The sequence below is a fragment of the Ascaphus truei genome, chromosome 4 (genome assembly GCF_040206685.1).
Source record: "Ascaphus truei isolate aAscTru1 chromosome 4, aAscTru1.hap1, whole genome shotgun sequence".
NCBI lineage: Eukaryota > Metazoa > Chordata > Amphibia > Anura > Ascaphidae > Ascaphus > Ascaphus truei.
In genome coordinates this window covers 246,954,038-246,966,638 of record NC_134486.1, presented here as the reverse complement: position 1 = coordinate 246,966,638, position 12,601 = coordinate 246,954,038, and the positions used below count along the sequence as shown (strand labels likewise).

Sequence of the window (12,601 nt, the reverse complement as noted above, 5' to 3'; positions counted from 1 at the left end):
GCAGCCTTATAATACATACACTCCATCCCACAGTTTGGCAAGCGCTGGAACTGAGGGATGAGAGATCCAGACCAGAGTTTGTCTGCTGCCTGATTTCTGTCACCTGTCATGCTAATTAGGAATCAGGTATGAAAGACTGATTTCCTGTTTGCTCTGGTCTCCCCACAAGAGCCAGGAGGCTGGAAGGCTGCTGAACTACAGAGGGGAGAAGCCTCTTCCCCAAACAGGTTCAATCTTTCTGTTCATTTGTGTAAGACTGCAAAAGTACCGTGTTTTGATGTTGGAAGTGGAAAAGCCACTTCCAACCCTGAGTCAGGGATATCTAAGTTAAGTTATCGCTCAGGTGAGCAGCTTTTGTTTTGATCTGTTTTCTGTTGTATGCACTGTGGCAGTCTCAGTGCCTGGGACTGAATAAACCAGGCATAGCCTGTTTAAAGGAACAGTACGTGACGCCTCATCATTTAACCTACCCTAAAAGACCGTGTTCTAAACAGTCCCGGACAAACGACGGAGCCCCGGAGTAAGCCGTTTGTCACATATGGTGGAGAATGCGGGCAGAACACTAGGGGGTCTGCGGGTTGAAGAACTTTGAAAAAAAAAAAAAAGTTTTTTTCATCCTCTGCAAACAAGATGGAAGACGTGGTGGGTGCGCTGGTACGCAATGTCGCTGCCCAGAAAGACGCAAATGAAACCCAGCAACAGCTGTTAATAGCCCAGCAAGAAACTAATGCAAACCAGCAGCAGACGAATGCAGCCCAGCAACAGCTGCTAATAGCCCAGCAAGAGATTAATGCCAACCAGCAACAGGCGAATGCCAACCAGCAACAGGCGAATGCAAACCAGCAACAGACGAATGAAGCCCTGCAAAACGCGAATGCAAACCAGCAAGAGACAAACCGCTTGCTGAGAGAGGAGCAACAGCGGTTCGCTCAGGGCTTTCAGCAGGAACTCGAGATCCTGAGGGGGACTATCAGTAACCTTCCACTGGCAGCGGCAGCCCCAGTTCCGAAAATGACCAGGGCAAGCCACTACCTTCAGAAGATGGGACCCTCGGATGATGTGGAAGCCTATCTTCTCACGTTTGAACGCACGGCACAGAGAGAGGGATGGCCAGAAGCTGAGTGGGCTGGTCTAATCGCACCCTTCCTAAGCGGCGAACCCCAGAAGGCTTACTTTGATCTAGAGCCAGCCGAAGCTAACGTCTATGCAAAATTGAAGTTCGAGATCCTCGCCCGCCTCGGCGTAACCACGGCTGTTCGCGCCCAAAGGTTTCACGCATGGTCCTTCACGATGGATAAAGCCACCCGAAGCCAGATGTATGACCTAATCCACCTCGCCCGGAAGTGGCTACAACCCGAGATCAACTCAGCCAGCCACATCGTGGAACGGTTGGTCATGGACCAGTTCTTGAGGAAACTTCCCTCTGCCTTACGCCGTTGGGTCAGTCGGAGTGACCCCCACAATGCGGATGAGCTTGTGGCCCTCGTAGAAAGGTACAATGCAGCAGAAGAGCACCCGCAACCCACAGTCGTGGAGCAACCCCACTACCCGAGGTTCCAGGACTCTTCCAGAGACGGTAAAAGGGTACCGGGGTTAAGGGGCGCTGAAGAGCGGCGACCACCTTCACGCAGCACCAGCAACAGTGGTTCGCACACTAAGGGCAATAGCCAACATGGGGAGCCGGGAAAAGGCTCTAAGTGGGACACAGACTATGTACCTAAATGTGTAAATTGTCATGAGAGGGGCCACACAGCAAAAATCTGCCCACTAAATGATGAGCCCATGCAAGGCAACAGCGTGGAACCTTATTCGCTGTTGTCCCAATGTATGGGCCCTAGCCCAGAGGACCCCTTGAATAACCATCTGTGGGCATTTGTAAAGGTTAATGGTAAGAGGGTTCGGGCACTTCTTGACTCTGGGAGCATGGTCACACTAGTGTCCGAATACCTCTTGCCCATTAAGAAGAAACAGGGAAACAGTTCACAAAGAGTGGCAATTTGTTGTATACATGGGGATAATCATGAATATTCCACTGTTGATGTTTTTTTTGAAACAGAGTTTGGTTCTTTAGATTTCAAGGTGGGTATTGTACCCAAACTGGCACATGATGTGTTAATAGGGACCGACTTTCCCCATTTTCTAAAAATGTGGTCCCCCGCTCAGAATAGCGCCCAGAGTTCAATAGCGGACCATAACGAAGTATTAGAAGAAACAAATCCTTTCCCTTTTTCAGAAATGGAGGTTGACGAGGGCCCAAATAAGAAGGGGGAAAAGGAGGAGTGCTGTAAAATTCCCTTCCCCATCACTACTTTGGTAGGGAATACCCCAAATCAAGATGTTGAGCAGACACTTACCACCCCAGAACCGGATAAGACCCTCGCTGACCTAGAGGTCAGTCCTGGGAGTTTTAAGAAGGCCCAGTGGGAGGACCCCACATTAGCGGTAGCAAGGGGAAATATACGGGACCAGAATAGTACTCCTGGCCAACCAGATAGGTCACTTGCTTACCCCTACTTCGAGGTAGAGAACGACCTAGTATATCGGGTTGATAAAAGGTTCTCCGAAGCTTCTATTGGCCTGGGGTTCTGGCAGAAATTACGAATTATTGTTCCTCATGCCCAGAATGTCAGATCACCGCCCCGTTCAAGGCGTACCGCAGCCCATTGGTACCCCTTCCCATAATAGAGGTACCATTTGACCGGATTGCTATGGATCTAGTAGGACCCCTAATAAAGTCTGCTAGGGGACATCAGCATATATTGGTAATATTAGATTATGCCACCCGATATCCGGAGGCAGTTCCCCTACGTAGCACCTCAGCTAAAAACATAGCAAAAGAGTTAGTAGTTCTGTTTTCCCGGGTCGGGATTCCTAAAGAGATTCTATCTGACCAGGGAACACCATTTATGTCCCAAGTAACGAAAGAGCTATGTAAACTCCTAAAAATCAAGCATCTCAGAACCTCAGTCTATCATCCACAAACAGATGGTTTAGTGGAAAGGTTCAATAAAACCTTAAAGAGCATGTTACGGCGGGCGGTTGATAAAGATGGGAAAAACTGGGATTGTTTGTTACCGTACCTGTTATTTGCCATTAGGGAAGTTCCCCAATCATCCACAGGCTTCTCCCCGTTTGAACTATTGTATGGCCGACACCCAAGGGGCTTACTGGATATAGCCAAAGAGACTTGGGAACACGAGGTTACCCCTTACAGAAGTGTAATAGAGCATGTTGCCCAGATGCAGGACCGCATTGCTGCAGTCCTACCCATAGTGAGGGAACACATGGAGAAAGCTCAAGAAGCACAGAGGAATACATATAATAAGGGTGCTAGGGTCAGAATTTTTTCTCCAGGTGATAGGGTACTAGTTCTGGTTCCCACCGTGGAGAGTAAATTCCTTGCTAAATGGCATGGGCCATATGAGGTCTTGGAAAGAGTGGGAGAAGTAAATTATAAGGTAAGACAGCCAGGTAGGAGGAAACCTGAGCAAATTTACCATATAAACCTACTCAAGCCCTGGAAAGATAGAGAAGTCTTGTTAACCCTAATACCCCCAGGTCCGTCAGAGAATCAAGAAACTGACCCAGAGGTTAGCATAGCTGAAACCCTGTCTGTTCATCAGAAACGAGAGGTTCAGAATTTAGTGAAAAGAAACAAAGAAATCTTCTCTATACGGCCAGGTAGAACTAGCGTAATTGAACATGACCTAGTCTCTGAACCGGGGGTCCGAGTTAACCTTAAACCGTACCGAATCCCAGAGGCCAAAAGAAAGGCTATAAGTTTAGAGGTTAAAAAAATGCTAAAACTAGGTGTAATTGAGGAATCCCAAAGTGGGTGGAACAGCCCTATAGTCTTAGTCCCAAAGCCAGATGGTACAACAAGGTTTTGTAATGACTACCGGAAACTAAACGCGGTGTCAAAATTTGATACTTATCCTATGCCCAGGGTAGATGAACTTGTAGAGAGACTGGGCAAAGCCCGATATCTCACAACCCTAGACCTAACAAAAGGGTACTGGCAGGTTCCCCTCACAGAAAGGGCAAAAGAAAAGACAGCCTTCTCAACCCCAGACGGCCTCTTTCAGTATAAGGTGTTGCCTTTTGGCTTACATGGAGCTCCCGCCACATTCCAAAGAATGATGGATAAAATTTTAAAACCACATGCTCGGTATGCTGCCGCCTACCTGGATGATGTGGTAATCCATAGTGAAGATTGGCAATCCCACCTTCCAAAGGTCCAAGCTGTGCTTGACGCAGTCCGGTCTGCTGGACTAACTGCTAACCCCGCTAAATGCACTATTGGTCTGGAGGAGGCCAAGTATCTGGGATATTCTATTGGCAGAGGTTTACTCAAACCCCAAACACTCAAAGTGGAGGCGATACAAAATTGGCCAAGGCCATTTACAAAAAAAAACAAGTAAGGACCTTTTTGGGGTTAATTGGGTACTATAGAAGGTTTATTCCCAATTTTGCAACTAAGGCAACCCCACTAACTGACCTCACAAAAGCAAGAGGACCGCTAATGGTAAAGTGGTCCCCCGAAACCGAACAGGCCTTTAGAAGCCTGAAAGAAGCTCTCTGTGCCCAACCAGTGTTGGTCACACCTGACTTCTCCAAAGAGTTCGTAGTCCAAACCGACGCATCTGAGGTAGGGCTGGGGGCGGTACTCTCCCAGGAGTCTCAAGGTGAGGAGCACCCCATCCTTTATTTAAGTAGGAAACTAAATCCCCAGGAGAAAATTTACTCCATTGCTCTGAACATACCTTGGCTGCATCTTCCCTTCTACACAGTTCCTGGAGGCTTACAGATTGTCTCAAATGAATACCTACCCACACCATTTATATTAACTCCCACTCCACACACCCCTTTTGTAAAGCACTGTATACACTGTGGGCTCTCCATTCATTTATATTCACACAGATACACACACACACTCCTACATCACTTACTTTCAGGAACCATTTAACACCTCTAGCCATAAATCTCATCCACACCGGGGGAAGGACAAGCACAAATAACATTCCAAGAGACACTGTTTTTAAGTATACCCTTTGCTTGCTTCATTCATTGTAACATCGCCGGAAGAAGAGATCAGTGTATCTCGAAAGCTCGCACAAATAAAAGCATTTCGTTAGCCACAGAACGGTATCATCTATTTATTTTTTGATTATTGAAGCTCGGCTAACACGGTACTGATACCTCTACATATATATGTGTGTGTGTGTGTGTGTGTGTGTGTGTGTGTGTGTGTGTGTGTGTGTGTGTGTGTGTGTGTGTGTGTGTGTGTGTGTGTGTGTGTGTGTGTGTATTTGTTTATATACAGTATAGGAATGCTATTGGGTGTGAATAAATTTACTGTATTAAAAAAAAAAACACAATGCAATGCAACAATATATAGTTAAACACTTATCTGTTTGTCTTCGCATAAGTGTGGGTCATATGGTTGAACTCTTTAGTCAAAGTGTTGTAAGCTTGTAGTCACACCAAGGCATGGCCCATTTGCAGTTCCTAACACTAACTGATATACACAAACAGCCCAGACAAGTAAAAAAAAAAAAATGAATAAAAATAAATCAATAAATGCAAAAATGCACAGTAGCTAAATTACTGTAAAAATAAATGTTTCTTCTATACATGAAAAGTACACTTTCTTACATTTCCTATAAGTAAATACATGACATTTTAATATTTTACCTGCTTTATTACAGACTTATCTTTGTTTACCTGCTGTTTCTTTCAGGGACTTGAATTATCTTGTGCAACTGCTGTAATAGCGATAAAATTCAGATGCCCTATTTTCATCACTATTTCTGTTTGTTATGTTGTCTCCTGAGGCTTGATGTTGTCAGTCATTCCCTTTGAGAGTTTTGCAGGGACTGGAAACAGCTTAGTGGCAGTGGCATAACAGGCAAAAGCTAAGATTTGTTACGCTTTTAGATGCTTGGTTTGTTTCAAATTCCAACATAGATGTAAGGAGGGTCAGATGTGCAATGAAAAAACTTAAAACCTTCCGGTTTGTTATCTAATGTGAATATGTGTGACTAGCTTCATAGGCTCCTAAAAAGGATTGGTATGTTTTAATGTCCTTTTGCATAGGAATCCAATTTTGTACGTTTTATAAGAAACAGACAGATGGAATATGTTTAGTTAGAGGCAGTAGAAATGGATACACACACACAGGAAAATTACATTGGGAGAAGAGAGTGACATGGATGGAGGACAGAGTGTCATTGGGGAGAGAAGAGAGTTGCATGGGGGAGAGCAGTTTGTCATGTGCGAGAGCAGAGAGTGACATGGGGGTAGAACAGAGTAGCGGGTGCTAGAAGAGAGTGACATTGGGGAGAGTGACAAATGGGGGAGATTGACATTAGGTCGGGGAGAGTTACATGGAGGGGGAGTGTACTTAAATCATCCGGTGTAGCTGTAGGGTCTTCAGAGCCTAACTGCTTCTCTTAGGCTCCCTTCCTCCTCTGATGATGATGATGATTAGATCTACTGTGTCAAAGGTGGCAAGGCCAGCAGCAGACAAAGGAAGCCTTGGACAGAGCTACAGAAGTTAACCCCTGTGGCCTCTTCCATTGCACCGGAAGAGGTAGGAACCCACAGGGGGGAATGTTTGGGTGACAATATTTGAAAGTAAAGGTCTGCCCCTCCAACCACCAATCATCACACAATCTGATTCGAGGCCCTAGATTTAAGATTGTGATTATTTTGTTCCCGGTGCTGGAGAAGCCCCATTTGAATGGAGCTAAGCTCTTATCCAGCTTCAAATCATACTAAATATCCCCAGACACATTTGAGTTGATAGATAAATATAAGATAATTTCCCTCTAAAGAACAACAAAATATGTCAAGGAAGCAATACATTATATATCATACAATGGACACAGGAACAGGATGCAAAGGGAATGTATTGGGTGCTAAACAGAATACCACAGGGTATAATTTAGTTATTATATATATATAAAATTAATTTGTTTTAAGCCTACAAGAACAAACTGAAGCACTGTGTCTTTCATTAAATGAACTCTATATATTAACGTCCTTAACTTTTCGTTATACAAGTACTGTAATGTATAGGGAAGACAAAGTAAAATGTAAATATCGCTTCATGTACTATAAAGATGTGTGCATGTAATGTACAGGGTAGTGTTTATCTTTCTGATCATAGTATGAGAAAAAATACACCAATAGAATTATCACTAAGGCCTCGGCCAGGGTGGTGCTGAGCGTGCGGGCGCACTCACGCTGGCTGCTCTGAAACACATTGAGGCAATGTGTGTGGCCTGCGTGAGCAAGCACCTGCACATGCTCAGCACTTAGGCCTCAGACATGGTCAGCTCTTATGCGCTGACCCGTGCTGAACCGTGCTGGTGCTCGGCACTGAGCCCCTGCAGCCGTAATGAGAGTGGCTTTAGCAGCGGCCCGCGCACGCGTCCGCACGCTTGGGGAAGCGTGTGTCTGACGGAGGTTTGAGATTTTCCTGCTTGCCAGAGCGCAGGGCTGGTCACGTGAGCGGTTCGCCCAATGAGGTTGAACCAGCTCCGTGACGTCACTGGCCCATCACGACCCGCCCCCGACCCACCCCCTGACAGTGCGCTGTGTAAGGCCAGGGAAAGCACCGCTTTCCCTGAGCCTCAGCGCGCCTCAGCTCGGACAAACCCACTATGTCCCAGGCCTTAGAAGCTTGCAGAGCAAGCAAATTAGATTTTGTCGCTCGCAAGCGCGTCACGTGAGCAGTTCACCCAATGAGGGCAAACCAGCTCCGTGCCGCCGTGGCCTCGCCCCCAGACGAGCGCGCACCTAGCCAGCCACAAATAACCCGGCCGAACAGGGTGCCGCCCACTCCCTGCCTGTCCACAGCCTTGGGCAGACAAATGCAGGGAGCTATGGAAGAGTAGATATGAAGCAAAAGTAGATGCAAAACCTCCTCTTTTTTTTTTCTTGAAGGGAGTAGTAATCATTGTGCGTTCGCAATTTTTTTTGTCTGATTCCCTATTTTTACCCAGAGACCAAACAATCGACATTAATCAATTAAAAGCAGCTCCAGGAGCAGATATATTTTATTTGAAGCCCACTGTCCTCTCTTGCTTGTACAATAGTCCTCTTTGGAAAATAGTCGAAATATAAAAACGTTTCTTGTTTTTCTTATTTCGTTTTTATCGAACGCAATTTTTCAACGTTCTCACTCCACTGTTGACTGAAGTGTTATGCGAGGGCATGGCTCTTATACTGTATATGGCCAGTCACTGTTGCATATGTCGTAAGGGGCCATGTGGTAAATCTAACAGTCTGTTTACTTACCATGTGGTAACCTCTCATACTAATTACGTCTTGTGGGGGGGGGGGGGGTGGGTATGTCCCTTCAAGATCCTGTGTCATTGGTCTCAGTGATTTATATGCTTCTGACAGTAATGTATATACAGTAACTGTAGCAGCCCTTATCATGAAACTGCCTAAAAAAAAGTACTGAATATCACAAGGCATGTTCCTTTAATCCAATAGAGCACAAACAATATTTGCATTGCTTTCACTCTCTGTATTGATCTGCTTTTGCCATTAGTGCAAGCACTTCGCTGTTATCTAAGCATAATATGTATAATGTTGATCATAAACCAAATATGCCATGGCTCAGAGAAGCAATACTATTTGAACAACTTCTATAGGAAATCAGTGTGAGGGACAAGTTGTCTTTGCCTGATTTACTCCCAATGCGCTGGCTGAGACCTTGTATGTGGCTCAATGCAAATACCTCTTTTGGCTGACATTATCCTCCCTCTAAACACCAAGACTAGACCTCCTTATAAAAAAATAAAAAAAACAGGGTGAATTTAAATCAATAGTGTGTGAATAGAAGTCAAGTATTCAAGTATATTGTGCCAAACAGTTTCAAAACAATCGAAAAATATGAAATTGTTTGTATTTTTTATGTTAAAAAAATATAGTTGGCATGATTTCTTACTGAACTATCGAATTATAGATTGCTTAGTAAGGCTCTCCTAAGATCTCATATGAAATAAAAACCTTTGCATACAACTATTGCTTCTTAACCCTTTGAGTGCCGGGATGTCGGGCCAATGCTGTGGAGACAGACCCTCCAGCACTTCCGCATCCCGTGACCGCCCTTCGGAGTGACCAAGTGATGCTGTTTCAGTCCCGGCAGTCAGGCCAGAAGTTAAAGGGAGGGAATGGACTCGACCCTTTACTGTAGTATGTGCCTAAATATAGCCCCTATCAAATACCGTTTGTCATAAAGGCCGCTGTGGTGGCACTTTTATTGACTTGTGCCGTATGTCAAAGGGGTGCTGAAGGGGTTAATTACCACTAGAAAAAATAAGTTTGACTTCTTTGTTTTGTTTTTTTTTCATTTGCACATGCATTTTTAATACATACTTCATTTTTCACGGGTATAATTGGAATTATGTATGTGTGCTCAAGTTAAATTAAAGACATAAACTGCAATAAAAAATCCTCTCTTGTCATATCACAGTGCTATAGCAAATAAACAGTGTAGCATAGAAAATCAAAACTGCTGCACTAAAGACTTCTCCGTTGCAAAATTAGTCCAAAGGAAGCCATGGACATAAACTATGGTCAACTATGCACCTTTTTGGCATAACCTTCTACCTGATAACTTGACAGGGCATGAAAAACCACTGTTCATTAAACTCTGCTAATCCAGCCATAACTTTAATTAACTCTGGAAAGAACCACTGATTGATTTTTTATAAAAGGTTTTGCCATATTTCCAATCAAATTCAAATACATTGATGGAAAAAAAAAAACGTTAATAACATGGGACATTCTAGAGAGAACTGTGAATATTTTTTGATACAACGCACAGTATCTCTTCCTTCAAATAATAATTTGCATTTAAGATTTCTTAACAACTGAAGTTAACCAATATCCCCCCATAAAACAGCGAGGCACAACATCACACTGTCTTAGGATTCAGGAAGAAAGTTTCAAATAATAATGGGATTCAAAAATATATTATTTGATTCATGTTGTTTAAGAAACAAACAGAATGTTCATATATTGCTGTGATTTTTTTTAACATTTTATATCCATAATAAAAATAAAGGGAGCCCCCTTCAGGTGCACAACTTGTACAGAATATTTACCGCGTCTGTACATGGGTAAGACAAATGAAGAGGTTTGTTACCTGAGGGTGCATAGAGTGATATGTTGAGTAGGGAACAAAAAACCCGGCAAGGTAAGCTTGTGAGAAACTACTTTGGTGCACTGTACTTTCTCTGGATATAATAAAGTAACTTACTGAATTGAGGGATAGGAATTTAAAATGAAAGCCAAAATAACTGTGTCTGGTCAGCAAAGTCATGCATGTAGCCAGGCTTCCTGCAGGTTCCTGGGCCTAGCTGAGTTGTTAAGTGGGGAAAGAGTGTGCATATGAGTGGTTAAACAAAATGTGTGATAGAAATGCAACAAATACTACTATGCGTTTCATTTTGTAGAAAAGGTGCCATTTTCAACATCCTAGGAAGAAATGTTGTTTTAAACCAGATGTACTTGTTCATTGACTACTTAATTTGTTCAAAGCTAAACATAGTAGCAACCTGACAAAAATAATCTGTGTATACTGTATGTGTCTAACTACTGTACATTGAATGACCATAAAATAATACCAATACAAACTGATCTGAGGCTATTTATAAGCAGAAGCAGAAAATACCTACAGTGATCAAAGAGGCATGTTCATTTCTAGATCCATTTCATTTCAAACCACCTAGAATTATCTTATTTTACTCACTGAGCACATTTATTTTGAATCTAAGTAAAATCAGTAATCTACCCTGTTCAGTCTTTTTTTCCCCCCATAGAAACCTAGCTGTTTTTATATATTTTTGAAGTGAATCTTCTTTGGTGGCAAGTACAGAGTTTTGATGGGAAAAATCTCTTTGCGAAAATGTATAACAGAAGTTACGTCCTGGACTACTGATGGGCGCGCATGCGCAGAAGCAGCCGCCAGGTGCCTCGCATGCTCAGAGGCAGAGGCAGCAACACCACACACACACACACCACTCAGAGGAATTCCCAGTCAGTATAAGTATAGAAGTGCAAATAGCAAACATTTTAGAAATGTACAAAAAAAAACAGGGGTCCTGCCAACCACGCACGTTCTAAGTCAAACTTCTTTGGGTTTTGTCACTGAAATTGTGTTTTGATTTTTATGATTTAATTGAATGAAATACTTTTGAGAGTAACGGCATTTAGATACTTTACTATCCGAAATATACGTATCTTACTTTACTTATCATAAGTAAATTATATCATGTATTCAAAGTGATAGTATGGAAATTTCAACACAAAAATAAAAAAAATTATACTATCAAATCTCTTTCATTGAATTAAAAACATCACAAATACAATTTCTGTGACAAAACAGTCACAAAACACAAAGAAGTTTCACTTACAATGCGCGTGCTCAACACACACAACTTTTTTTTTACTTGAACTGCACTGGAAGTCCCTAGATTCTGGAAATATTTCACCAATTAGTCCCAGCATTAATTGTCTAGTCAGTGAATAAAGGGGACGCAAGCATTGGCGTGCAGCTTCTGTCTTACTCACTGCATGGTCAACCGCAGTTTTTTTCCAAAATATTTGCTAAACAAGAGTACTCCTGGTTTGACTGCTCGCATATCAAAAGTTCATAAATACAATTAGCAAAGGTGAAAGATTCTCTAAGGTAAAGAAAACGATTTGGAAGTGATTACTGCTTTAATGAGAAAGAGAGGGATACGTAAATGCAGCATTAGAGATAAAGGTTGGTTATAGTATTTTGGGGCTTATTCTATACATATGTAGTAAGCTTTATTGCCTCCGTGACCATAGACCAACAGGCTGAAATCTGCAGCCTGTGTGCGGAACCTGAACACAGTACATGTTGCTGCCTGGGAGTATTAAAGCAGTGTTAATTGTCCCGGGCCAGATAGTCAAAAATAACTGCACAGAGGAGTCGCAGAGAGAAGAGCTGTCTCTGTTTCTCCCCCAAGCAGCTCTAACAACGATCCAATGTTTTATTATTAGTATTTTTATATGCTGTACTGAAGCAGGGAGCCTCCGAAGGTGAACCCCAATAATTTCAACTCTGGGGACCTCCTGCTTCTGGAGATATAGATCTCTGTATGTAGGGGGTGCTGGTAATTCTCCCCCATGGGAGGCCTAACCTCCCACTCTGGGGAAACTACGCCCTTCGCACATCCTCTCTTCCACCAACAAACAGGCCCATATTTCTCAATAGGCCCATTAGGGCTAGGGTGGCAAAATCAGGAGGGTGAGTTTTAATTTTCAGGCTCTTGAAGATTTCGGAAGGTGCTCTGTCGTCACTCTCCTCCTCCAGCATGATGCTGCAACATCACATGGTAACATATTTCCATGACAATGCATCGCCACTGCATCACATTGCTATGAAAATGTGTCGCCTCGTGACATTGCGACATCATTTGACGCTGCGTTGCTGGAGGAGTGCGGCAGCAGCAAAAAGGTGAGTGCCTAAGGCTGCACCATTGGTGAAACCAGCCCTGACGACAACCCCCTTACACTGAAAAGAGGGCACGGGAATGACAGAGAGGGGGGG

The 12,601-nt window shown here is 43.4% G+C and overlaps 1 protein-coding gene across 50 annotated transcripts in view; it reads left to right on the top strand.

Moving 5' to 3' along the window:
* TRDN (triadin) overlaps positions 1–12,601 on the top strand; it is a 798,289-nt gene that overhangs the window by 316,082 nt on the left and 469,606 nt on the right. The gene's annotated exons all lie outside the window — the stretch shown is intronic.